The following is an 8,740-nucleotide window of genomic DNA, read 5'->3' on the forward strand; positions in this document are numbered from 1 at the left end:
TTTGTCACAACTTATTGGTAAGTGATGTTTTATGAACAATAAATTATTATAATTTAACTAACATAAAAAATTAGAGATAATAATTACAGTAAGTACTTACTATAATATTGTTGTGTGTCTGTTATCACGATGAACTGATTCGTAACGGAAATTGATTTTATGTGCCTTTTGTAGTGCACTTATTAGTATTCTATACAATTAAATTATATCTGTGAGCATCTATGAAGATAAACGGTAACACAAGATCTAATAAAGAAGGACAGAAGGTTCAATTTTCGGGTTAAGAAAGTAAAGTTCCCCTAGCTTTTAAGATATTTCCCATAGCAGCCACAAATTAATTACGTGCTCGGTATGTCACAATAATAAGCTAGTTCTCCATTGCACAGGACTAACATAGTAAATGGCATACGTAACATTGCTGTGCCTACAAGTAAAATATGACAGAAGCATTAAATACTAACTAACTTATGTGGTCCCTTTTGCGTATCAAGTTTTGCCCCCCTTTTACCCTCTTAGGAGTTTATTTTGAAAGCCCTAACTTTATACAATGGTATATTTTATAAAAATCGTATGAGCGATTTAGTAGTAAAAGTTTAAATATGATAGAATAGTATTAAGTAATTACTAACCGCGGTATACATTTTGTATTCACAGTTATTATATGTTAGTTACATGATTGTGCGTTAACCGAGATTATCGGCATCCATTATGGATATGAGAGTGAAAAGATAATTGGTCCATGATACAGCTTTTATAGAACAATGTGTTCGTGTTTTACTGGACAATATTTATATTTTGGTATTGTCACTTTATATAGGAGACAATGGTTTTCAATTACTTAAATCATTTACCGCTTCCTTTCTGTAAAAACATAGTTTCTTAGTACTAGCACGGAGTTTGGTTATGTGCCCGATAAATTACAATAAGCTTGCACACCAAAATCAAAATCAAAATCAAATCATTTATTAATTTAGGTCAAATATTGACACTTATGATAGTCGTTACAATTACTGAATCTACCACTAGCTCGGAAAGGGGGTAGAGCCTTATGAGAAGAGCTAGCGAGAAACTCACGGCCACTCTTTTCAATCGCCAAAAAGTTTTACAATGTGGTTGATACAATAATTGATCATGCGAGGAGCTGCCAACAATCAGCGATATAGACTAAACGTCAATTAAGTTAAATGAACATAGCTAGGTTATTTATTAGTCTCTGATCATACCGTATGTTGGGAGCACCTACTAGCATGTGATAATAAGAATATGGGCAGCAAGTGAGCACTCTGGTTGTGAACATTATAAAAGAAAAAAGTGACAGTTTTATGAATAACATCAAATTGTACGTAACATCACCTATTTGCATCATTAATTGCCCATATTTTACAATATTTAGACCTACTGCTACTGAGTTTATACAATTTATAGCAAAGTTCCCTAATTTCAAAGAATCCTAATCAAGCGAGCGACTAATCCCAAGAGCTATTGTCGTTTAGATACTCATCAATTCTGTAATAAGCTTTCCTAACGAGATGTTCCTTAACAGCAACTTTGAATTTTGGCACCAACACCAACAAGTTTTGGACGTATTCTATACACCTTTGCCAACTCCTTTTGGTATAATAGGGGTGATTATCTAAATACATGTATTTTTCTTCTTAAAAGATATAAGACTACGACTTGTACAATATTGCTATATAGCTAACTTCCAGTTTTAGTAACATGTGCATTATGCTGCAAGCCCTACTGAATGTCATAGCCCAGCTAAAACTACTTACTAAATGCAATTTAAAGGCCCTTGATATTTAATACACTTTGGATATTCTACTTCTGCATACAGCTTTTAAACTTTCACACAAGCAAAGTCACAGGCATGAACAAGTGTACAAAGAACAATGTACATGACGCCAACACACCGTCAAATAGTTGTTCAAGTTTTGTGAAGTCTCAAAAGAGACTTGATGCACAAGCCTACTCAACTTCGACTTACCGAAGTATCTTACAAGAATTTTACGCGGTCCCTTTACTGAAAAGTTTGGGTGTTAGTGATAGCGGCGAGGGTAGCGCAGCGGGTAGCGTAGCGGGTAGCGTACATTTGTACAGCTTGTTGTCAACCTAGTATCAAAGTTGTTTAAGCTACCCGGCGGTCGTTTATATGGTTTAACTTCTGTTTTTCTCGTGACTTTTAACGTGCTCCCCAAAAATCACACTTAACTTAGGTACAGGTAATTAACGCGCTCGAACTTAATTTGAGTAAATTTTATGCTAATTAACAAACTAACAAAAATGTTTAGTTTAAAGCTATACTTGTGACTTACTCCACAAACCAAAGTTAATAATCTTATCCACAAAATCATCATCACATGTCATGTAACATCTGTAGCACTATTTATTCATAATTAAAAAACTGAATTATTCACTACGGGCAAACAATTCGATAACGTTAACAGTATTTTTCGAGCCATAACCACCAAACCATATTAAAAAATCGCTTGCCGCTCCGCTAGCAATCAGACCTGACCCTGTCAGTAAGAGGGTACTGAAATATGTGCAGTAAAGCCCTTACTTTACGGCTGAGACATCGCAAGCAGATTGCAAGAACACTAATTTTTATGTTCGGTGGTCGAGGGACACGTAAAAACTGACGACATTTTAATAACTTTGTTTACTTCTTGCGGTAAAGTCTCCGTGTTAAGTGCTTCATTTTGGATGAAAAACATGTTTTAATGAGACAGGGTTTGAGATTTTGAACTGTAACATCAGTAGCGCGATTCTATACAGTCGGTACTGTCGAGTATCGAAAGTTTGACATATAGAATGTACTGCCAAAACATTACCTACGACGAAATGTAGTGTTTAATCCAATTTTCGAGCTATTGAGGTTCTTTAACCCTTTCATTCTTAACAAGACTTTAAAAACATGTATTTAAAATTTATCATATTTTCTCTGAATCTGAAATTATTCATGTAAAAAGTTAAATACGTTTTCACATACAAAAACATTACCGAGAATCTGATTATTGAGAACATAATTCCGAGGACGATTCTTGGAACGAGTAACGTTCTTTCAGTTACAGGATTTCAACATTTCACGTGTGTGTAATATTACATGGAACTTAAATGCATAATTTTCCATATTATATTCGTATAAAATCTTTTATAATTAAAAATACAAACAGATGGGCAAAGCATCTTTGTCTGATCTTTTTATGTCCGTTAGAACAATAGGTCATTTCTTTAAACAAGGTCATTGGTGTGTTGGCTTAAGTTCAACCCCTGGGAATGTGGGAAAAGCGAAGATTAAATACATACATACACACATACATAAATATATAATCGGTGCTCTGTAGTCGTAACCAGCGGTCCTGTATGATAAGGTTATGAGTGAAGCAAAGGAAGTTTGTAAGGATAGTACCAATTGCAGTTCTCTGGTCTTTGCATACCCCCATGGAAAAAGTCGTAAAGTAAAAAATACTACTATATATATTAAATATACTTATATACTATACTATAAAATTTATAGTATAGTATGTATAGTAGTAATATTGGTAGTATATTTAATATACTACCAATATTAAAAATGCAAAAGTTTGTGAAAATGTATGTATGAATGTTTGTTACTCTTTCACGCAAATACTACAAAACCGATTACGAAAAATTTGGTATATAGGTAATTGAAGACCCAAAATAACACATAGGCTACTTTTTATCCCAGAGTTCCCAAGGGATCGGGATTTACGCAGGAAGGGTTTCACGGCGGACGAAGACGCGGGCGGCCTCTAGTATATATACATAAAATCATGGGTAGTACTCGTAACCGGCGGTCCTGTATCACAAGATGTATGGTTGTGAACGAAGCATAGGAAGTTTGTAAGGATCGACCAAATGGAGTTCTCTGGACTTTGCATACCACATGAAAAGAAGCCGTAAAGTAAAAAGTACATAATAAAAATAATGTTTTACAAGGAACTAAATTCTCCTCGACCTTCGTAACCAATCTTTTGAAGCTACAAACTCAGTGCTAACACTAAGTTGGCCGCGTAAATTATAATTTGCTACAATTTATGGGTCCCGGGTTGGGGCACTTATTTATATTTTAGGTAACAGGCCAAACTCAAATATGAACTTGTTTTAGCCGGTTCCAACTAGTTTGTGTTGTACACTGTGATTGGTGTGTCCTGTTTTGGGAATTTAGTATACTTGGATTGGGAAGTTGATCTTTGTTTAGTTAGAAAGATTTGTCGGAGAGAATTTTAACTAGGCTTGCTGAAGTTTTATTTTATTTTTTTATTTATTTTATTTATTTATTCATTTATTTCAGGCAACTGAGGCCCATAGAAAATACAATAAACAAATTACAAATTAAAAATATAAATATACTAATACATACATAATTAATATAACTTATAATTATACACGATTACTACTATTGTGCAGCGTCGGCGTCGTGTATCGCGCAGTATCGGGTATCCGGCCACGGAATCGCCGGAAAACAACACCTTTCGGCCAAAATTCTGGCTCCATGAACTTTGTGAGATGCTCATTTGGCACTCTCACCACGAAGGCATTAAAACCCACATTGTGACGTGATTCCAACCTCTGAACTCTCAAAGTCCACTTCGTTTTCGTCTGTATGTACTCTACAATCTCTTCAACCTTTGTAGAGTAATGCAGTCTGGACACGTACAGCGGCGTCACTGGTACAGCGGGACGCAGCAAGAAATTCGGTCCGGTCGGTCCAGTGCCGCACTTGTTTTGGTTCGGCTTCTTTTTCTTCTTCTGTACCATGATGAAGCCATCCTTGTCGGCCTGTTCCTTCGGTTGCTCTGTGTTGTCCTTCTGGGTGGATAGGCAACTCTTCTGTTTAACCCCTTTTATAATTTGTCGCTTTGTCTGCGCTGCAGGTGTTTTCTTAGCGACTATATCGGCGTAGGCACGTGCAGGGGTCGTTGTACCTACGCGTGATGTCACAGTGGCCGGTGTAGAGGCGCATGCGACGACGGCAGCGAGCAAAGCTTCGTCAGCGATATCGGCAGCTGGTGACGCATTTGAGTTCGCCGATGCAAAACTGCTTATGGAGGCAGTCTGCGGTCCGCGGCGAGTGTTCACCTTTGAGGCCTCTGGTGACCTAATTACTGAACCAACGTTGTGCAATGATGTAATTTCTGCACGCAGCTCAGCAATGATAGTGTCTGAGGCCTCTAGTCTGGACTGCATCTTAGTCATCTCAGCTTTTAACGACGTGATGTCCTTCAGCAGTCTAGTTACATCGACGTGATCGAACGTGACGGGAGGCAGTTTACTTAGCTCTTTCGCCACGAAGTCAGGCACGTCGTCTGGGTCGGTCTTCTTCAACATATCAATTATATCTTGAAGACTCTTCTCGGAGCCCTCTCTGCGACGAGACGGCATCTGGTCCAGTTTTCCAAGAGACTGGAACAGTAGCAGCTTTGCGCTGCTGACATCTTCCTCCTTGAAGTTGGATCGGCATATTTGCAATATGCTCACCTCATCCATGTAATCAATTGCATGGACAAGGAACGCCAATAATTCGTTCAATAAGAGTTTTTTCGAACTCATAATGTCACCGTGCAGCGGCTATGGCCGCGCCAAACGCGAATTTTAGTCGAAGGGGCTCATTTTGGGGCTAATTTTTAGCTAGTCGCCTCTTGTTGCTTGGTGTCGACAGATATTAATGTATAGTATAGTATAATGTATATAGCTACAATCACGTAACTTTTTAAGTAGTGTTTAAAATAATATGTAAAGGGTGAGTTTTTGCCAAAATACATAGGAATTTTAATCACCCACGCTATTATTGAGAAAAATCATAGCACAACAAATTTGAAAAAATTATAGCATATATTTCTTTGCAAGACTGCCTCCGTGGCGCAGTGGTTTAGGTCGCCACGCCGATACCACTGCAACGGGAGGTCGTGGGTTCGATTCCCACACGGGACAATTATTTGTGCGATCCACAAATAATTGTTTCGGGTCTGGTTGTGCTTTGTGTCCGTTGTTTGTATGTTTGTAAAAGTCCCCGCGACACAAGAGCAATTCTTAGTGCGGGAGCTGTCTTTAAAAAAAAAAAAAAATTAAAAAAAAAAAAAAAAAAAAATTAGAAACGCGGTTACTGCAGTAACTTTTAATATTGATCAAAAATTAAAATTATAGGAGCTGACTGATTTATATGATTAGTAAAATATTTATTTAAATAACCACTGCTAACGATTTGATCCCAAATACTAATATAATAATGTGTGTAGTTATTTATTGCCAAAAAACCATTTAGTAGATTGTTCAATGAATTTGTCTTTAGTATAACACGAAATATGTGATAATTAAAATCATAAACATAAAGCGCTTAAACGTTATAATGCTATTCAATAATAACAATAGCGTATTGAAAACTGTTATTTTATCGCGTTAATGCTTACAATGAACAATAGTAAGTTGAGTTCACATTTGAGTATTGGTTTTTAGTATACAATGAATTTAGCTTGTTATGTATCGTTTATTTATTTATCGTATAGTTAATGAATTAATGTTATTCAAGACGCCCAAATACATGAAAGACTTTACAACCGTTAAAAAATATTCCTTAGCCCTTATTTGGACGTCTGGCTAGCAATTGACAAATTTAGTATGATCACGGATCACTCTCCTCGCAAGCGTGGTTCAAATCCGCTTCTTCCTTCATATATTTCTGAATTTTAAATACTTGCTTGTAGATGATATCTAAAAAACTTTTAAAAATGACGCTTCAAGTGATGGATCTACGGGACGATGTCATGGTTTCGTCTTCTTTACCCACTACCCTTTTAGACCTCTCATTGTGACTTAGCTCGTAAATGTGACAGAAAGACAAGTACAAGAAATAAGGAGATATTTCGTGTTAAGTCAATACATAAATATCTTTAGACAACTCATACACGGTCATTTGATCCCGAACTAAGCAGAGCTTATGGTTAGCATTACTTATATACTTCTTAATACATAACACATACTTATAAAGATAAATTAACAACCATACTCAGAAAAGAAATACTCATGCTCATCACACAAAGATTTGTCCCGGGTGGGATTCGAACCCACCACACGCGGCGCTACGTTTATTGCGGTGAGGTGACCACTTTAACCACCGCGCCAAACGTGCAGTTAAATACACCAATAGTATTCGCTAATGTCAAGAAATAATTTCCACGTTAATATTATTGTGTACAAGCCCTGAAACTGAAAGGTTGAACGTGAAAGCTGAAAGGTCAGAAGTCACAACGTATTGATATAATTTTAGATGAATGCCCATTGTTTATTAAAACTTTTAATATAGTTGTATTGTTATTGAATTGTTTCATCGTTAGGTATTATTTGAGTTATTTTAATCCAGAACTTAACCAGTGAGTTTCACACTTTGAATAGAGTAAGATTTGTCTAAAGTTAATTTTAAATCTTTAAATTATTGGTTGGTGATTAGTATTAAAATCGCTCGAGATTTTATTTTTGCTATAGAGTTGCCAATTTTTGATCTTGAATATGAAATCATGCACTGCAAAATTTTCATTTAAATAAATACAAATAAAGGTCGGTAGTGTGTGCAGCTGCTGATCACGAGTTCTAGGGGCAAGGTGTTTTCTCTAATTTATTTTGGATTTTTTATCTATCGTAGCCTGGAGTTTGGTGACCAATAAATGGTAATGGTAACAATATGACTGCAATAGACTCGACCCCTATTACATGGAACTAATAATATTAACGTGTGTGTGATTTTATACACCTTTGCCTACATCATACATACATTTTTGTGTGGTATACTTGAAGTTTCACACAAATTAAAATGACCGTTGCTACAAGCTATTTCAACAAATACAAGTCTTCGTTAACGACATAAATAAATATTATTTCAATAATTACAAAAACCTCTAATTCGAAGCCATTTTAAACCCTTACCTCGGAATGTTCGATCGATACCGATCCGGGGCTCAATGGGACGGACATGGGTATAGGTCATGGGACATTAACTCCATTACTCGGTAATATTACACGGTGACCGAACAACATGGCGGTACGTATTGAAACACGTTATGGGTGTGTGTTTATCGTTTTGTTAGCGCATTTTTCTGAAATGAGAAATAGACAATTAGTTCTTAGGTGGAGAATATAGTTTAATAATTTAAGTATGCTTTGTTTAAATTGTTAAGCAATAGTGAATACGATAGCCCAGACTTAGATTGATTTTGATTTTGAGTCGGCGTGTGATACTGGTTTTCAACAATTTATTTAGAAAAAGAATTAATAGTGCCTGTGGTCTAAGAAAAAGTATATACTCATGAGATTTGGGTTTGAATGCAATGTCGGACAAAGTCACACAATATTCATGAGACTATTCAAATTTAACAGTTTATTTACACTTTAAGTGGTTGCATTTGCCTATCTGGCGTCGATGTTACACTAACTTTCTAAGCTCATCAATTTTTTACATGGGGCTTTTAATATTATCCTCGAAACAGGGCTGTTTTACATACAAATCTGCGTGCACATTTATGAATATATGTTAGTAAATTACAGGTATTTATGTCAAAAAGAGCCTCAACTTTTTCCTACCAAACGCGACTGCTGTCTTGACGAATCTCTTTTCACGACGGTGCAATGAAAGTACAAAAAATTGCACACTACATGCTATATTAATACTTAATCAAAACATAGTTATTTTTCAGCGCAAGTCAATAGGTATATATTTTGTTAC

At 36.0% G+C, this 8,740-nt stretch overlaps 1 pseudogene; it reads right to left on the bottom strand.

The window, feature by feature from the left end:
• Positions 1-4,313: 4,313 nt before the first annotated feature.
• On the bottom strand, positions 4,314-8,005 carry LOC142974918 (uncharacterized; annotated as a pseudogene).
• Between the last annotated feature and the right edge of the window lie 735 nt (positions 8,006-8,740).

This window comes from Anticarsia gemmatalis, chromosome 8 (assembly GCF_050436995.1).
Source record: "Anticarsia gemmatalis isolate Benzon Research Colony breed Stoneville strain chromosome 8, ilAntGemm2 primary, whole genome shotgun sequence".
In the NCBI taxonomy this organism is placed as follows: Eukaryota; Metazoa; Arthropoda; class Insecta; order Lepidoptera; family Erebidae; genus Anticarsia; species Anticarsia gemmatalis.